Source organism: Balaenoptera physalus (genome assembly GCF_965194825.1).
Source record: "Balaenoptera physalus genome assembly, chromosome: 4".
In the NCBI taxonomy this organism is placed as follows: domain Eukaryota; kingdom Metazoa; phylum Chordata; class Mammalia; order Artiodactyla; family Balaenopteridae; genus Balaenoptera; species Balaenoptera physalus.
The window spans coordinates 52,396,857-52,417,091 of record NC_138891.1 but is presented as its reverse complement, the minus strand read 5'-3'; the positions used below and the strand labels follow the sequence as shown (position 1 = coordinate 52,417,091).

Here is a 20,235-nt window from a genome sequence, read left to right as displayed (position 1 = left end):
CATTCTTTTTTTTTTTTTTTTGGCTGCGTTGGGTCTTTGTTGCTGTGTGCGGGCTTTCTCTAGTTGCGGCGAGCTGGGGCTACTCTTAGTTGCGGTGCGCGGGCTTCTCATTGCAGTGGCTTCTCTTGTTGCTGAGCTTGGGCTCTAGGCACACAGGCTTCAGTAGTTGTGGCACGCGGGCTCAGTAGTTGTGGCTTGCAGGCTCTAGAGCACAGGCTCATTAGTCTTGGTGCACGGGCTTAGTTGCTCCGCTGCGTGTGGGATCTTCCCGGACCAGGGCTCGAACCTGTGTCCCCTGCACTGGCAGGCGGATTCTCAATGACTGTGCCACCAGGGAAAGCCCCTGAACATTCTTAGTAGATAAAATATACTGCCTAAACTACTTCAAGTATATCTCAAGCCGTATGAAACTCATCTTTGGGTCAGAAAGGGGGACATTAAAAACTTGAAATGCATAAAAATCAAAATGGATAATTCACCCAATTTCTAAGACCACATTTTGAATTAGATAGTATAATCAACTGTGCCATACCTAAGAGGGTTTTCCAACCAGTCACCTAAATTGTATTGAGGAGTCCGTGAAACAAACCAGTTGAATAGGATGTTGCCCTGGGCAGGAGCATCCTGACCCACCTGGGAAAAAGTTGGCTGCTTATCTACCACCAACGGGCCCTGGCCTCAGCTCTCTGACCTATTTGACATTCAGGGGATTTTCTGTGACTGCCCTATCTCTGTGGCTGTAAGAGTAAATGTGCCCACAAAGGAGAGCAAATTCATTTCCAGGATATTAATGAGATCAGACCCAAGGACAAGTGAGCAAGAATCCTATTTTTAAAACCTCAAAAAATTGTTCATGAGTGAAATGCAAGCTGAATCTGCAAGTCACTGGCTACATTCAAATATCCCAACAAGGGGAGGTGTTTCTGTGCATTATGATGTATTCCCCCAAGCTCGTTTTGTAAATATGCATTAGAAATGTGTACCTATTTGCCTGCTACATCGTTAACTCATTTATTTATTATTCATTTATTCAATACACATCCATTAGGTATCTTCCATTTTTGAGCCATTATGCTGGGTACTATAAGAGGTTTTAAGATAAATAACAGAAACGTAGGGGGAAGACAATTACCCAAATAACTGAAATGCAAAACAGCTTTTTTTTTAATTTATATTTATTTTTTAATTTATTTATTTTTATTTTTTAATTTATTTATTTTTGACTGCGTTGGGTCTTCGTTGCTGCGCGCAGGCTTTCTCTAGTTGCGGGCAAGCAGGGGCTACTCTTGGTTGTGGTGCGCTGGCTTCTCATTGCGGTGGCTTCTCTTGTTGTGGAGCACGGGCTCCAGCAGTTGTGGCACGTGGGCTCAGTAGTTGTGACTTGCAGGCTGTAGAGCGCGGGCTCAGTAGCTGTGGCACACGGGCTTAGTTGCTCCGCAGCATGTGGGATCTTCCTGGACCAGGGCTCGAACCCGTGTCGCCTGCATTGGCAGGCAGATTTTTAACCACTGTGCCACCAGGGAAGTCCGTGCAAAACAGCTTTATATGTATAGGCGTATGAGGAAAAACAAATGGTTATCAGGATTCAAAACAGGCTAAAATTTAGACAGCGTACTGCATGAAGTAAGTTAAGATATACTATATGAAAGATGAAGAATGTGATTTTAGCATTGAAGGTTGGCAGACACTTCAGCAAAGGGCCACTGTGAGCACACATGTGTAAGTGGGAAAGTTCACTGACCAGCACAGTTGGTTGATGGGAAAAACATGGGCGATTGGAATGGGATGATGGACCCAGCCCTGATCAAAGGAGAAACCAGAGAAGCATATAGGAATTAAAGGTTAAACTCGACCAGAAAGAAATAGCCCTGTGCATACCATGGCCAGTATGACACGGTGGAGCAGGTGCTGCCAGGTCTGTGAGTCAGAAAATCTCTACTCTACTCTGGGCCCTTCCTTGTCTTCTGGGGGCTCATTTCCCCTCTTTGGGTCTCAGTGTTAATATATGTGAAATGGGAGTACTACTCTGCCTACTTCACAGATTCCTTATGAGGATTAGACAATGCAGATGATTACTGATTTCCAGTGTAGAGTGGAAGATCAATTGGTTAGGACTATGCTATTCAATTTTTGAGAGCTCAGAACACTAATTCATTTTTAATGTAAAAACATCCCTCAAAATTCTGCTTAAACAATATAATTACTTGATGTAGAGCAAAAGCAATCGAATCATATTATAGCAATGATGATAAAATTTACTTTGATTTTTAAAATAACCCTCTTGATATGGATACTATTATCACCCCTAATTCAGAGGAAACTGAAAATTAAAGGGAGTAAATCAGTTGCCTACAGTCAATGGACTAGAAAATGGCAGAGTTGAGTCTATAAACTCAAGCAGTCAGTCATGAGCCCACACCAAGCTACACTACTTTCACGTAAAGCAAGAAAGACACAACCTTGCACATGGTTTTAATAAAAGAAAAAGTATATACCTTCAGTGTCTATTGTCCAAACGAGTATTAGCCCAAAGAGACCTAATATTCAATTCTCTCCTTTATTAAAAAAAGTACACAAAAGAACCTTATTTAATGTTAATATTATAACTCAATGAATTGAAATTAAATGAGATACTACTTTAGTTAACATTATAGCAGATCCTTTAAAAATCATTTGCATATATTTTTCTGATTTTAAGTTGACAGGCTCATCATAGAAAATTGAAAAAATATTGAAAAGTATAAAGAAGACCATAAAAATAACACACAATCCCATTATTAACATTTTCTTTCTTTTTTTGGCCGCGCCTCACAGCTTGTGGGATCTTAGTTCCCCGACCAGGGATCGAACCTGAACCCTAGGCAGCAAAAGCTCAGAGTCCTAACCACTGGATCGCCAGGGAATTCCCTAACATTTTGTTAAATGTTTTTTCAGCCTTTTTTAAATCCAAAGATAATATTTTTACGCTTTTCTGTCCCTAGTGAAATATAGCTACTTTGTTAAAAATTAAAAATATTTGCATCTGAAGGTCTAGGTTCCTCAGCAACAGAATTTTCACTCACTGCTAGCTTTTTCCTTTATTATATATAGTTATATGTATATGTAAAATATAACATGTATAACATATAAATTACACCTATATGTTTAATTTACACACGAAGTGTACACATCTTAAGAGTCTAGATCAGTTAATTTTTACATACACCCATGTAACCACCACCCATGTCAAAATATAAAACATTTCCAACATTCCAGGAGGCTCACTTTTGTCACCTCCCTGTCAATACTGTCCCCCAACCTGGGATAACTATTGTTCTCATCTCTCAACCTTCCCAGCTTGGCTTGAATGACTATCCTTGATCAACCGATCAAAATTTTACAGTCTGTCTCTTACTTATTATATAACATCTTATAAACATCTGACAGTACAAAGCAACTAGGTGGCAAAATGAAATTGCAATTCCTGCAAAAGCAGAATTTCATGACATTGATAAAAGTGAAGTTGGAGAACTGTTCCAATCTCATGTATATTCACATATCAAGAGACTAGGTAAAAACTGAAGAATAAAAGAAGAGAAGATGGGTAAGGATGATGACACAATAAATGATTCCAAAAGGTACTGGCTTAAATACCAAAGAATTAAAAAAAATCTCTTTGGAAGATTGACTAAAACGCTTGATTTTTTAAAATTCTTAATTTTAAATTATTTTGGAAAAATGATCCCCTTTGATAGTGTTGCACAGGGTAACATGAACTAAAGGATATTGCATTGTGCCATTCTACAATTTTGCCCAAGAAAATGTGTCTTCTCTCTCCAAGCCAAATCAGCTCCCTAACATTCTTTGGACTAAGAATTTGTGCATTGTTGCAATTAATCATAAATTCTGTTAACTTTAAGATAATTATTTTTATTATATACTTTGAAATTTGCTCCTTATTATAAGAGGGTTAATTCACTTTGACCCTTTGCTGCTACCATTTATCCTTGGATGACAAGTGTTTCTTGTAACTCTGGTCTCTGTGATGAAGTTTAGAGATGTAATTTATTTATTGCATCCACACTGTCCTCACTTGGCCAACAGAATAGAAGCATAGAGCAGATAAGTGATCTGCAAGGGCCACAGTGATGGTGTTTGCATCCATGTCTGTCTGACTGCAGAGTCTATTCTCTTTAGATCAGAATTCCTCCCAGGACCTCAAAAGTGGAGGCAACCAGAAACCCAAGGTGATTCCTTTTACTTTCCAATCCTCAGTCATTTGAATGAGAAAATGATGTCTGTATTCTTACTCTTATTACTAACACGAATGCTTTATGACTGCAAGGGCAAACCACCTCCACACACATCTCATTTGGTCCTTACTACCACCCAAGAGGTGGTGGAGAAACAGGCAAGCCGGAAGCTGAATGACTCGCCCCAGGACCCCCAGCTCACAAGCAGCAGTGCTGTTAACTGGAATTAACACCTTTAGACTTAGAGAAGAGCAGTACTCTTTTCTCTTTACAACTGTCTCCTGGCATGAAAAGAGGTCTGGGGAAGTTAGAAAAGAAGTTCACTGACCAAGTTAACGTCTAAGTAACATCTCTACCTAATACATGGCCTTCTATTGTGATATTTTCCAGGTGAACAACCATACTGTCTCCCCCTAAGGGTGGTGCCTGCAACCCCAGCGAGAGGGAGGCTTTGAAGTCACAATTCTCACCTTGGAGGCTCAAGAAGTTTCTAGCATTTGAATTCTGTACCAGTAAGAAAACCGGCAAAAGGACCCCTCAGGGTCTCTGCCCCACCCAGCGCACTATCCAGGGGAGCCGACAGAGGGCAGTGACCCAACACAGATCCTGTGAAAATCAACCCCCTGAGTTGTTTTCTTTCAAACAGCTTTAACAGTTTTACTTTCTATTTCTTGAACTAACTTCTCAATTTCCATTCTTGTCAGGGGAAGGCTGAAGACCACAGCAGCAACACACCAGGATTTATAAATCCTGTTTAGCCCTTATTTCCCATAGAACTCTCGGGTCTTCAGACCTATAAGATTTATTCTAATAAGCCCGGATCAACGTACACTCCCGCCCCTCTGGCTATGACTGGTAATAACATAAAAAGCAACAGGGTCAAATGTGGGGACCCAACATTGCAGGGCGGGGAAAAAGCACAAAACCAACCGTTTGGTACTGCACAGCCTATGAGAGGAAGCAGCAGCTTGAAATGGAAACAAACACATTTTGAAATAAAAACAAAAACATACACATTCTGAGCTCATCTACATCTAAAGCTAGTTTGAAAAAGTTGTTATTCCTTTTTCCTTCTCTGTCATGTTTATCAGGATTTTCTCTCCATCTAGGGAAAGATTTTTTTTTTTTTTTTAGGTTAGTAAAGCTTTTGCTCAGTTTTTCAGTCGAAAAAGAACATGAACTTTCATATCATCTTGGAATTCTTATCTAAGAACTCCACCCAGTTCTTGGCAAATTCCAGATTAACTTCCCGCTAGCTCTAGTTAATCAGTTAAGCAGTGTGTTAGCTACTCAGGGGAGCAGTTTCTAGATGATTGAACCTGCTTAGCTGAATTCAAATGTCTTCATGTCCCCTGACCCGGCACACACATTCTCTACCTGAGGAATAAAGTGTAAGGGTCAAAGTGAAGTAACCCTCTCATAATAAGGAGCAAATTTCAAAGTATATAATAAAAATAATTATCTTAAAGTTAACAGAATTTATGATTAATTGCAACAATGCACAAATTCTTAGTCCAAAGAATGTTAGGGAGCTAGCTGATTTGGCATGGAGAGAGAAGACACATTTTCTTGGACAAAATTGTAGAATGACACAATGCAATATCCTTTAGTTCATGTTACCCTGTGCAACACTATCAAAGGGGATCATTTTTCCAAAATAATTTAAAATTAAGAATTTTTAAAAATAAAGGAATTTAGTCAATCTTCCAAAGAGATTTTTAAAAATTCTTTGGTATTTAAGCCAGTACCTTTTGGAATCATTTATTGTGTCATTATCCTTACCACAAGATAGGCAAGACATTTCAACAGCTTTCAGGATATATATGTGCAAACTATATATATTCATTTGATATAGATGAATATAGACAATATGCAACATCTATCTGTCTGTTTATCTATCGTATATATTGGTAGCTAGTTGTTAAAGTAATAGTAATTCTTTACCTCTGGAGAACTCAAAGTGTAATTACAGCTATTATTCTCCTGTCTGCATTGTCTTCGGGAGGGAGGGAGGGAAGGCAGGAAGGAGAGAGGGAAAGAGGGAGGGAGAAATCAAAACTGAGATTCTCTTCTCCAGAACTGCTCAACTTCTAGACCCCCTACGGCTACTCCTGGGAGGGGCACCAATGCGTCCTGAGGACCAGCCAGCCGGCCACGGTGTACCCAGCCCGGGAAAGGACAGTTACGCCTGGAGCCGCCCTCTGACCAGCTCCCAAGACCAAGGCAGGAGCCTGAGGCCGAGGGCGGCTCCCGCTGTGGTCAGATGCCCAAGACTCAGGGCAGTTGAATCCCCTTAACCACATTTAAAACATCATACTACAAAAAAAAAAAAAGTTGAGCAGCTCTGGAGAAGGGACCCTGGGGAGGCGGTATATGGTTCCCTGGCTCCTTCCTCCAGGGCTTCTCTAGGCTTTGGTGGCTGCCATGTCCCCATTCACATGATCGGGTTTCCCGCCGTCCTCGTCTGGGCTTCCTACGGGGGAGGAAGGTGCTTTCCTCGGGACTGGCTCCGTGACTCTCACTGTTGGATGTAAGCCGAGTTCTGATAATCCTCAGAGCCCTCCTTCCCTTGGGGAATTTGGCCAAGTTTGAACAAACAGGAACACCTGCCTGTTAGACTTTGACGCTGTGGGAAAACTTCCAAAGCACAGACACACTGGCCTTGATTGCCTTAAGTGGCTTAGAGTGGATTTGCCTGGGTTGAGTTCTGGAGTCTCCAGAATTTTAAGGAGAAACAATAAATTATTTCTTGGTCTTTGCTGTGTTTACAACAAAGCCAGCATGACAATCACATCCTCAGGGACATGTGGAGGAAGCTTTTTTAGGATTCTGAAGCTTTGCTTCTACCCCAGCACACATCACCATACACACATTATGGCTCAGAACTGTGTCTTCAAGGGGCCTAAAATTGCTGGGCCGGAAAGGGAACAAAACAGCCTATCTCTGGCCTCTGGACCTCTGCCCATCTTTCTACCTGCCGCCCTAAACTAGGAGAGGCAAAAGCTTTAAGGAAAGTTCACCAGTGGAGATCCCAGTGTTAAAGAAAATCCACTGGGATATTTTGGACTGAACTGATGTTTCCTCTCCTTTCATACAATTGTATGGCTGGAAGTCCAAGAGTCTCAGAGAAGCCTTACCAAAGGTGAGTGAGAGAGAGGCAGCTGGACCCAGGAAAGGTATTGACTAACTCTTCCCTCATCCTATCCTAGCAAATGCAAAAAAAACCATATTAAATCTTCTTTTAACTGAATGCCTCACCTGTCAAGATTTAGCTTATCCTGCTTTTTGAAAGAAAAAAAAGTCACAATAATAAGGATCTGGCATCTGGCTCTGTGTAAAAGCTGATGTTCTTAAACCCCAAGGGTCTCTCCGAAGAATTATCATTATTTCAAAGAAAAAAAATGCATTGGGGAAAATAAACATACATACTTGTATATTTAATTTGTAAAGAAGAATACGTTTTCCTCCTCTTTTCTTTAGGAAATGACTCCACTGATTCTTTGTAATGTTTCTTCTTATAGTAAACACATTAAAGGATATTTTTCTTATGCTCAGACCTAAATCCTTTTCCTGTGTTTTCTTTTTTTCTCTCTTCTTCCTTTCTTTACTCTCCTTTTCTGATCTCTACTCTCTTTGATTTTCTTCTGTTTCTGAAGATAAAATCAGGAAAAGAGAAGAAAGAAAAAAGTTAGGTGTGTACTTACCACACTGGCAAGACTTCCATATGTATTTGTACTGGAGTAAACAAAGAGATAAGCCTGAGTATACCTAGATTAGCTGGCAAAATTTGCCTTAAATATTCTCAGTTTAGTCTGAGAAGGACCAGTGTACTACAGTTCCATATCCCAGAAGTAAATAAATGCCTGTAACACTATCTCATGAATCCACTCACGCTTTTTTTGAGTTTAAATAAAATAAGGTGCTTTCATGGGATGCTTTTTTCATAGCTTGTGTCTGGGTGTTTGTGTGGAAGAGTGACTGTAGGTATGTGTTTGAATGTGTAGGTGTTTATTCATGTCAAGTGTTCTTGCCAGATTTTGAGCTGATGCCTTATTTCCTAGAATTAGCCCATTTATAAATATGTTTCTCTTTGCTTAGCTTTCACTTTTGCTTACCCTTATCTCAGATGAACTGTACAGGTTTTTGGTTTCTTAGAAAATAAGCTTGGAGTTTCTCTTCTATTAGCCTCTGTTGATTTACATTTGTTCAATCCCACAGATCTTGATGAATTACGGTTTTGGAATCAAGAGCTAAATCTGAGGCATTCTGTCATACAGCAACAGTTTCTAGAGTTTCATCCATTCTGTAAGTTTTCAGCATTCAACTTGGCAGTGGAAAACTATAGCCCTGTAGCCTGGGTTGGAGAAGAACAGTTCACCTTCCCCTTACCCCATGTTCCACGTCATGGAATGGTTTTTACAGTGGGGGCAACTGTCATCTTTGTCAATAAAAAGAACCCAAAAAGATGTGTTAGGAGCTGAACAATCAGACTCCTCCAGGTCTCAATCTTATGTCCAACCACATCCCCCTTTATTTGCTTTCCCTGACTTTAGTTTGGTGCAAAGAATCCAGCTTTTTAACTCTGCAAAGCTCAAGTCTATCCATCATTCAACCATATTGGATTTATGGTCATAGGCAAAATGTATCTTTCTTAGAAAAGCTGTATTTCCTTCTTCTCTGCCTTTCAGGGAGGCCACATTTGATAGAAGCTTCTCACTTGTATGATGTTACTGAAGTTTTCAGGACATAGTCAACACATCCTAACATCCTGATATTGTCCCATCAAGCCCCCCAAAATCAAGGCTTAGTACCAGGCTGTGCTATGATTTTATTTTTAAAAAACAGGTGGGGAGAAAATATTTGCAAAAGGTATATCTGATAAAAGATTGTTATCCAGATTTTATAAGGAACTCTTAAAACTCAACATAAGAAAACAAACAACCTGTTTGGAAAATGGGCAAAGGACCTGAACAGACACCTCACCAAAGAAGATATACGGATAGCTAATAAGCATATGAAAAGATGTTTAATGTCACATGTCATTAGGAAATTGAAAATTAAAATAAAAATGAGATACCACTACACACTTATTAGAATGACCAAAATCCTAACTACTGAAAGCACCACATGTTGAGGAGGATGTGGAGCAACAGGAACTCTCATTCATTGCTGGCAGGAATGCAAAGTGGTGCAGACACTTTGGAAGTCAGCTTGGCAATCCGTTACAATACTAAACATACTCTTACCATATGATCCAGCAATTCCATTACTTGTTATTTACCCAAGTGAATTGAAAATGTATGTCCACAAAAATCCTGCACACAGATGTTCATAGCAGCTTTGTTCATAATTGCCAAATGTTGAAAGCCACCAAGATGTCCTTCAGTAGGTGAACGAATAAACTGTGGTATATCCAGACAATGGAATATTTCAGCACTAAAAGGAATGAGATATCAAGCCATGAAAAAAACATAGAGGAAACTTAAATGCATATTACTAAGTGAAAGAAGTCAATCTGAAAAGGCTACATACTGTATGATTCCAAATATTATGACATTCTGGAAGAGGCAAAGCTACAGAGACAGTTCAGTGGTTGCCAAGGGTTAGAGAGGAGGGAGGGATGAATAGGCAGAGCACAGAGGATTTTTAGGTCAGTGAAAGTACTTTGTTTGATGCTATAATGGTGGGCACACATCATTATACATTTGTCAAAACCCACACAATGTCCAACACCAAGAGTTACATATACCCTAATGTAAACTATGGGCTTTGGGTGATAAGGACGTGTCAATGTAGGTTTGTCAATTGTAGCAAATGTACCACTATGGTGTGGGATATTGATAGTGGTGGAATTTGTGCATGTATGGGAGTAGGGGGTATATAGGAACTCTCTCCACTTTCTTTTTTTGGCCTTTGAGTCATACAGAAACCCAACTTAAACTGGCTTATTCAAAAATGAGAATGTATCAACTATATAACTGAAAAGTTCAGGGATGAGACTGGATTCAGGTTTAACTAAATCCAAGTGGTTAAAAGATACAGTCAGATTCCCCTCACCTCCCCCCCTGCCACCCAGTCCAATGAGGGCTGGCTCTCTCCATGTGGTGGCCATATGGATACCAACACTTCTGGACTCATGTTACACTGGTTAATCCGTAGTTAGAAGAAAGAATGCTCCTTTCTCAGTAAAATTTAAGCTGCTATCTCATTGGAAAGCTACTTGCTGAAACAACTTTAGTCCACTCTTTCCAAAAGTGTGTATGCATGTCACTAGTGTTCTATGAGATGATTCAGTGGTAAGCAATCATTTATCTTAACTTCAAGAATTACATTAACTTTCATGTATATAAAAAATAACTAGTACAACGAAATTTCTTTTATGCTTTGGGTGAAGCTGAAATATTATAGAAAGGAAGGTAGTAAGCCACTTTTCGTGGCTAGGATGAGTGTCAAGTAAGATGTTCAGGCATGTTCATGAACATTTCAAACCGTTGGTAATCTGAATCACTCACCGAGTTTTCATCTTTTCCATGAAGGCAAAGTGTTGCATAGGCAGAAAAATCTAAGCATGTTGTATATTGAGGGGAAAAGTTTAGGATAATTTAAGTCAAGGATTCTGGAAAGATCCTTGTGATCCATGCGATTATTCATCAGGTAACTTTTGAAATGAAGTCAATATGCCACAAATATTTAGTATTTGATGGTTTCACATTCCATATTACAGTTGATAAATGAAAGATTTACTTCTGTGGAATGTCATAATATCATGTATGACCCAGGGGAGTTTGAATTAATGAGGTATGTAGGCCCATAAGTGTACCTTTGAAAATTTTTTCCCCACTTGAGAATAGTGTCATTTTAGTGTAAAGCAAAATTAATTACGTGACTGACTCACCCACAGTTAAGTTCCTTATCAACCAACATTACATAACTGATTTTTGTTCCTTCTGATTTATTTTCATGCAGTTTGATTTCCGAGATAAAGCAAGCTTCCTTCTTAAGTTTAATTTGAATTCTATTCCAGGAACAAACACAAGCTGTTTCTTTTTACATTTTCTTTTAAGGTATCACTTTTGTTTCTCTGTTGTTTCACTACGAGGAGTAACCCAAGGAGGAAGAAGGCTGTTATAATATGTTCGTATTTCTATACATGAGTGAGTTCTTAAAAATTCCTTCAGGTAAGTACAATATGTAGTTAAAATGTAATTTTCATGAATTTACAATAATAAAAACAAAAGGATTCATCCACCACAAAAATACAAAATAAGCTTTCATTGCTCTATATAAATGATTATTCTACATGATGACCAATATACCAAACCTAAATTGTCTATATCCTTCCTATGGTCATTCCAATTTCTATATCCTTCCTATGGTCATTTCTTTTTATTCATTTTGTCACGAAAGAACTCATTGAACCCATATGCACAATCAGGGCAAAACGAAACTGAGGATACATCTAAACAATGGTCAAAACAGAAACAGGAAAGAAGTGAAAATTAAAAAGAAGCACTTGTAAACTAAGGAATGGAAGGAAATAGATATTTACTAAGCACTTTATTACACATGTTATTTATATAGTACTCACATGTGGAATATTATTTCTGTATATGTACATATTTTTTAGGAGGTTAAATAATTTTCTCCAGTTCACCTGGCTTGTAAGTGGTATTTTGTTTGACTCCAAAGACATTGCTTTACCATTCAGCCTCAGGAGGAAAATCTCACAGGCAAAATTAATGTAACTTATTTAAAACTCTTTGGAATTTCTTTTGTGCATTCTAATATTTCCTGCCACATTAGAAGGTGATTTCTCTAATAAAATAGATTGGAGGCCAGAAAAACCACTATTTGGCTAACCTGCTTCTTGAGCACAGCAAAGGTGAAAGGTCTTGCTCAACAGTAGGAGAGGCAGACACTTGAGAACCCATAAGGCTCACTCAAAGCATGGGGGAAGCAGCTCAGAAAACTGTAAAGGCCTTGCAAATACCATTATCCATGTACAATTTGCTCTTGCCCAAGTACCCTCTAAGCAACAAGTAGTGAAATCCCACGTTTCCAGTGTGGGGGAGGGGAGGGGACATTCTGAGGCCTTCTGACTTAAGTGGAGAGTAAAAAGCAACTACCAGTTGAAATTCTACAGTGAAGCCAGGCCCACACGGACAGGCCATAGTAACAAGGAGTAGCCAGTGAACCAGGAAACAAAGAGGGGCTGTTTAAAACCTAGGTGTGGTCTTATTGCCAGTCATAGGAGCCACACAGATCTACCACGCTCTGCTATTGTGATAATAACAGTAACAGTAATATATATTTTTTAAATGTACTTATTTTATTTATTTTTATTTTTGGCTGCATGGGGTCTACGTTGCTGTGTGTGGGCTTTCTCTAGTTGCGGCGAGCAGCGGCTACTCTTTGTTGTGGTGCACGGGCTTCTCATCGCGGTGGCTTCCCTTGTTGTGGAGCACGGGCTCTAGGCGTGCGGGCTTCAGTAGTTGTGGCGCACGGGCTTAGTTGCTCCGCGGCATGTGGGATCTTCCCGGACCAGGGCTCGGACCCATGTCCCCTGCATTGGCAGGCGGATTCTTAACCACTGCACCACCAGGGAAGTCCCAACAGTAATAGTAATATTAATAATACTTTATCATAGGTGCCTTAGATATATTATTTCTTGTTCTGAAAACAACTCTGCAAGGTTAGTATTAGCATTTTGCTGTGAGGTACAATGAAGTTCAGAAATGCAAACCCACCCAGCAAGGGTGGAGCTGGAGCCCTCCCAGGTCCTGGGCTACTTGATTTCTCCAAGTCCCTGCTTGTTACACAGTCATACCAAGCAGAACACATGTGTTAAATATGTAGCCTTTCACTTAGTACATGCTAGGGCACTCAATAAATTTTAGCTTTCTTCTTCTTGCCTGTGACTTGCCTGTTGGAAAGAAACTTCTGGTCTTATTTCATCTTTGGGTCTGATTGTTGGCTGTCTTTATTAGCATCCTATTGCTGCTACAAATTTAATGTCTCTAAACAACACAAATTTATTATCTTATATTTCTGGAGGTCAGAAGTTCAAAATCAATCTCACTGGCCTAAACTCAAGACGGTGGCAGGACCGGTTCTTTCTTGAGGCTACAGGAGGGAATATGTTGCCTTTTCCAGCAGCCAGAGGCTACCTGCATTCCTTGACTTGTGGCCTCTCATCACATCTCCTTTTCCTCTCTGTGCCTGTCATCACATCTTCACAACTCTCACCCTTTTGCCTCTCTCTTGTTAAACCTGTGATTGCAGTGGACCCACCTGGATAATCCAGGAGAGTCTCCTTAACTCAAGATCCTTAATTTAATCCCACAGCGAAGTCCCTTTTACCGTGTAAAGTAACATAGTCACAGTTTCTGGGGATTAGGGCGTGAACATCTTTGAGGGGCCATTATTCAGGCTATCACACCATGTGGGTGACCACTGGGTGGTCAGGCTGTGCTGCAGGATAGAGTATAATATGAGTGGGGCCCAGGCTAAAGGGCAGGCATGTCACCCAGGGAAGAAACCAGTACATGATTTGAGGTCACTGCGAACAAACAACGCACACACCAAGCTCAAGTGGCACAGCATTTACTCATAGCAAGAGGAGAGAAAGCGTGCATAAGATCCAGCTCCTTGCAAAGCGTTGGGCCCCCAGGGCCACCTGATCCACTTAACCACCAATTCAGGTAGCGTGGTTGCACGTACTCTATTTTGTGCTGCAGTAAAACAACCCAGACTCCAACCCCACACCTGTGGGCTCTGACTTACAGAAAGCTGGGAGTGTGCCTGAGGGCACCGACACATGCATACGGTCCGGTCATGTGCATGCAGACGGTCGTGCACAGTCCTAAGCAAAACAAAGGAGCACACGGTGAGTCTGAAACAGGGAAAGCTATTCCCACACAAGGCAATAAACCCAGCACAGGTGTGGGGGCTCCCTGTCTCTTGGGAAAGCCCATTCTTATGTGGCTGAAAGACTGCATGCTTGAGACTGCCTTTCCCAACACTTTTTTTACCCCCTTCACTGGGAGCTGGTTTGGGAGCTGCAACCGGGAAGTATAGGAAGAGGGGAGTGGCCAAGATGGTGGGGTAGGAAGACTCTGAGCTCACCTGCTCCCACGGGCACCCAAAATTACAACTATTTACAGGGCAACTATGGATGAGAACGACCTGAAGACTAGCAGAAAAGATCTACAGCTAAAGATATAAAGAAGGAGCCACAATAAGATGGTAGGAGGAGCAAAGGCACAATGTAGTCAAGACTCACACCCCCAGGTAGGTGACCCACAAACAGGAGGATAATCACAATTGTAAATGTTCTCCCGAAGGAGCCAGGGGTCCAAGCCCCACATTGGGCTCCCCAGCCTGGGGGTCCTGCACTGGGAAGACGAGCCCGCAGAACACCTGGCTTTGAAGGCCAGGAGGGCGTACTTTCAGGAGGGCCAGAGGGCTGCAGGAAACAGAGACTTCACTCTGAAAAGGAGCTCACACGCTCTGAGACCCAGGGCAGAAGCAGTCATTTAAAAGGAGCCTGGTCAGACCCACCTGCTGATCTTGGAGAGTCTCCTGGAGAGGCAGGGGGCAATTAAAACTCACCCTGGGGACACAGATGCTGGCAGCAGTCTTTTGCGGAGCTCGGAGCTCATGCTACAGTAAGGACACAGGTGCTGGCTGGCACCGTTTTGGAGTCCTTCCTCCAGCTTTTCAGCAGCTGGGACCCAACCCCATCCACCAGCTGGTCTGCACCAGTTCTGGGAAGCCCCCAGGCCAAGCAGCCAGGAGGCTGTCAGCTGCCATAGGTCCCTGTGAGCCCACCTAGGGACCCCGCCTTGCCCACCACTGAGCCAACACTAGCCACAGACCAGCCTCACCCACCAGCAGGCGGGCAACAGCCCCAGGACCCACCCGGGGCCCTGCCTACCTGGGGGTGCCATTCACAGAGCACACATTGTAGATCTGTATATTTATTACATCAATTTTCCAACAGATGGAAGTAATGTGTCTTGAGAAAAGATTTCTTTTATTAATCTGCACAATGGTGTAGCGCTGGCAAGCACTGGTCCTGCTCTGCCCTAGGAAGAAGAAAAAGCAACTCTGGGGTTGTGGGGAAGGGGAAAGAAAGGCTTATCACAAAGAAGGCTGGTTCTCATCAAGAGTTCCTTAACTACCTGCTCAAGGAACTCAGCTTAAGGATGTTTAAAAGAACAGTTATCACTTGAAGATACCAAGTAGACTAGCAAGTTAAGTCACCCCCTTATCCTGAAATTTTGACTTGATGGTCTTAATTTTCACAACATTTTACAATTTGTTTTAGTCTTGGGAGATCTGGAGCAATTCCTATGAAAATCCAGCTGAAGTAATTGCCAGATGAGAAACATTGACAAGGTAAAGTCTCTTTTTTTTAAAAAAAATAAATTTATTTTATTTATTTATTTATTTTATTTTTGGCTGCGTTGGGTCTTTGTTGCTGCATGCGGGCTTTCTCTAGTTGCGGCGAGCGGGGGCTACTCTTCATTGCGGTGCGTGGGCTTCTCTCATTGCAGTGGCTTCTCTTGTTGCGGAGCACAGGCTCTAGGCGTGTGGGCTTCAGTAGTTGTGGCACGCGGGCTCTAGAGCGCAGGCTCAGTAGTTGTGGCGCACGGGCTTAGTTGCTCTGCGACATGTGGGATCTTCCCGGACCAGGGCTCGAACCCGTGTCCCCTGCATTGGCAGGTGGGTTCTTAACCACTGCGCCACCAGGGAAGCCCCAAGGTAAAGTTTTGCTTGTGTTTTTTGCTTCCTTTCTACCCTCCAGGGCTGCCTTAGCTGGGCTCAAATCCTGAACCATATTCAGGAAAAAGTTCTGTCATCTACAGGAGGGAAACAAATGGCTGCCCATCCGTTTAACCTGTATATTACTCCGCCTCATGTGTGTTCTGTAAGATCTGTAATAAGAATGGTGTCCAGCTTGCATCTCTGGAGTAAAACTACTTACTGTGGACATACCCAGTGCACAAATTACACAGGGAACTATACTCGATATCTTGAAATAACGTATAATGGAAAAGAAGCTGAAAAAGAATACATATGTTCACTTTGTTGTACATTTGAAACTAACACAATATTGTAAGTTAACTACACTTCAATAAAAAACATTTAAAAAGGGAGCCCTACCTATGCTCATCTATGCTGGATGATGATGGTCACCAATATGTGAAATATTTTAAAATTTGGTATAGATAAACAGAAATAATCTCAAACTGTAGTTTTCCTTCGATAGATCTTGAAACATCTAAGGAAAATCATGGAATGGAATCATGCCTTTTTTGCCTATATGGATTGATGGTGTGTGTGTGTGTGCGTCTGTGCGTGTAGTTGGGGGAGATGAAACTTACTACCAAATACCCAAGATCTCATTGAGGACCTCAAGGAAAAAATCTCAGAGGACACCTCCTCAAGTAATTGTAAAATCCTTCTGGAAAATGGCCCCCAAGACTGTCCTCTGGTCTCCACCCCACCCTACACTTGACAGGAGCATAAGTCTGCACAGTTAGGCTTCTCTCTTCCTCTGCTCCCAAAGTCCCCTAGACCCTCTTTGTTCTGAATCCTCAGGCGCCTCCCAGTAAACCATCCCCTGAGACTCTGTGATCCCATACATCAGGTTGCGTCAGAATAAGGTTAAGCCTTCAAGGCATTATCTCTAAAATCTTGAAACAGTAGGAAGATCCACTCTGGAAATAATGGACCCAATATCTGGGACATTTGATCTTCATAGTTGGAAACTAGAAAGAGTCAACGTGAAGTAGCTGTATCCTCAGAGTAAGCCTAGATTGCAAAAGGCAGAGGATAGAGCAGTGGCTTGTATCAAAGAATCTGAATCTAGCAAGCAGCATTGATCCTGAGATTTGAATAAGTATAACTGGAAGCAACTTGGCCTTTACATGTGAAATAATTTTCGTTTTACAGATTTAAAAAATATTTCCACAGGAGCTCAGATATAATATTAACATACCTTATAATTATAGGATATTAAAGGTAGAACTGGTTTGCAGGGACTCATGCATTTGAATCTTACACATACCATTCATTTAGTTACTGATGACGAACCAAATGGTGGCTTAAATGAAATTTATACACAGAACTTTGGCGATTCAGTGGCTGACTTTTTCCCTCCTATCTGTTATGGAACTTTTGTTTTCCTCTGAAGTAAAACTTAAAATCTTCTAAAACCTGAGAATGGTCACCATAAGAATATGAACAACCTCAAATTGAAAAAGAGCAAACAATCGCACATTAGGTAAATGTTTCTATAACATGTAGAAATGAAGGATTGTGAATGACTGTAGACCAAAATAAGTTGATAATACATCTGTAATGAGACGTATTCTAAGGACAAAAACAAGTAAAAGAAAATCTCGAACTTCATCCTATCATCTTATAGTTTGTATTAATGGTGTTATTGTTTTGGAGTTATTTTCTTTTTATTGTTAGGTAAAAACTAATCAGCAATAATATTTATTTTGTTAAAAATCAAGTTTTTTTCCAGCATAAAAGAAGTGGAGGTACAATTATAGAAAATAATTTAAGTAATAGCACAATAGTGTTAGAACTGAATGAGAAAAATCAATATAAACTCATGCGTTAAGAGGAAAAAAAATGTGTCTTTACTAGAACTATCCACTAAAATTGTTTTCTAACAATGGCATCCCAGGTGTAATACAATGACTATGTATGTTTAGTATACATATTATGGTTTATAATACCATATTTCCACAAAAACAAACCAGGACTCCTTGGAAAAATAGCCAATTCCATGTCTGTATCTAGAAAGGTGTAAGGCAGAAGACAGGAAAACTTTCCAAGAACAATCTGCATAGGTGCTTTAAAAAAAAATTTTTTTTTTCCATTTTGATAGAATTTCTGTCTTACAGAGAAGTTGCAATGTTATTACAAAGAATTCCTGAATGTTCTTCGTTCAAATTTCCCAAATGTTAACATTTTAGTGCATTTGCTTCATTTTTTTCTCCCTCAATATATATTCTGAAATATTTGAAAATAAATTGGAGGCATGCTAGCCATTACCACTAAATACCTTAGTACATTCTTTTATATAATCACACAACAATAATCAAAATCAGGAAATTAACACTGATATAATTCTTATCTAATATCAGATCTTATTCCAATACAGCAAATTATTCCAATAATGTCTTTTATAACAAGTGAAAATCTTGGATCATGCATTGCATTCAATTATCATGTCTTTTAAGTCTCCATTAATCTGAAATATTTCCTCAGATCTCCTGTGTTTTATGACACTAACATTTTTGAAGCACACAGGCAAGCTATTTTGTAGAATGTCTTTCAGTTTGGATTTGTCTGACATTGTCTAACCATTAGATTAGGATTATTTGTCTTTGTCAGGAATATCACTCAAGTGTTGCTGTGTTCTCACTGCCTCACACCAGGAGATACATGACGTTGATTTGTCCCTTTACTAATGATGTTGACTTTGGCCAGTTGCTTAAAGTGGTGTGATAAAGGTTCTTTTCTGTATATTTCTTCTATATGTTTCAGTTTGCTTTGTTGGGGGTTATAAAGGAGACAACTAAGTCATATTTGTTAGCAACTAAAGGTAAAAAAATCAGAAAGTATTTCAGCAGAGATTATATTTGAGAAACTATTATATCAATATACACTGGGAAAGCATTTAAATGAATATAAAGGATTGTTATTATTTTTAATAATTATTCTACTTTTAACATTTCCCAAGAAAAAAGTTATTTAATACGTGATAGGGTAAGCCACTCAGCTTTTTTATCTGGATTTTGTCAAGTAAAACAATCACATGAAAGTAGTATCAATCCAAAGTCAAATGCCCTAGAACTCTGGATGAAGGATGACGTCTATGTTTCTCAAAGTCTTGATCTCAGCTCATTTACCTACACCTTGGATAAATTACCTAGAGTCTCCGAGTTTTAATTTCTTCTTCTATAAAAGAGAGAGAGGGGGGAGAGAGAGAGAGAGAGAAACCCTTAGTTTCCAGAATAGTTGGGAGGAACATATATAAAGTACAAGGCACTTAGAGTAATGCATAATGCTTGGCAAGTCACTGTGAAAAAGAAGACATATTATTGTGGAAGTTGTCCCTATCCTTATGCCCTGTGGGTCCCCATAAGATAGGTAGGATAAGCATTTGTTATTATCTCCATTTTAGATGTGGTAACTGTCTCCAAGATGACCTAAATCAAACTAGACGTGGGGCTGGTGCCTGCTTTTGGGTTACTATTTTATTGTTGTTTCTTCTACATTATGGCCATGACCTTGTGTTTGTGCTTAAAGAATTAGTTTCACGTTTAATGCATATACAGTTTTGCTTACACTTTTCATAGATTTCATGCAGATCAAAAAGTGATCATGCAGGGAATTCCCTGGCTGTGCAGTGGTTAGGACTTGGTGCTTTCACTGCTGTGGCCCAGGTTCAATCCCTGGTCGGGGAACTAAGATCCCACAAGCTACGCAGTGCGGCCAAAAAAAAAAAAAAAAATGATCATGCAAAAGATAATAATAGCCTCTATTTAATATCAGTTAAATCATTTTGTTCACTTATCTCTTGTGTTGAAAAGAAAGTTCTCAATAGAATGAAAGGTGATCTGAGTATGACTGCAAAACCAAGTCATATATCAGTGTTGGAGGCAACAGCTGCAAACATTTCTCTAATCTGAATTCAGAGGCATTCTCACCAATCATGCTGGCAGAAAGCAAAGCAACATTGCTTTTACCCAGAGCAACCTTCCATCTGACTAGTAACCATAAAACCATGTGATACATTCTGCTGAAAATATATTACCTTGAAACCTCACCCAGGAAAGACCAATAAGTCTGTCTCTGTGGCATTCAGTTTTCTAATTGCAACTTTGCTTTTATCAAACTGTTTCTCAGATCTAGATCTTTAGCTTATAAATACAGTTGCCAAAATGTGAAGAAAAAATTATTAGTTTTCTTTGGT

The 20,235-nt window shown here is 40.2% G+C and overlaps 2 long non-coding RNA genes across 2 annotated transcripts in view; one reads left to right on the top strand and one right to left on the bottom strand.

Annotated features, from left to right (window-relative positions):
- The window catches only part of LOC309659389, a 538,108-nt gene that overhangs the window by 501,754 nt on the left and 16,119 nt on the right, over nt 1-20,235 (top strand). The window lies entirely within an intron of this gene.
- Nucleotides 7,791-20,235, bottom strand: part of LOC309659383 — a 51,223-nt gene continuing 38,778 nt past the window's right edge. The window contains exon 2 of the long non-coding RNA XR_014262765.1: nt 7,791-9,668. This is a non-coding gene — a long non-coding RNA (uncharacterized lncRNA). The remainder of the gene's footprint in view (nt 9,669-20,235) is intronic.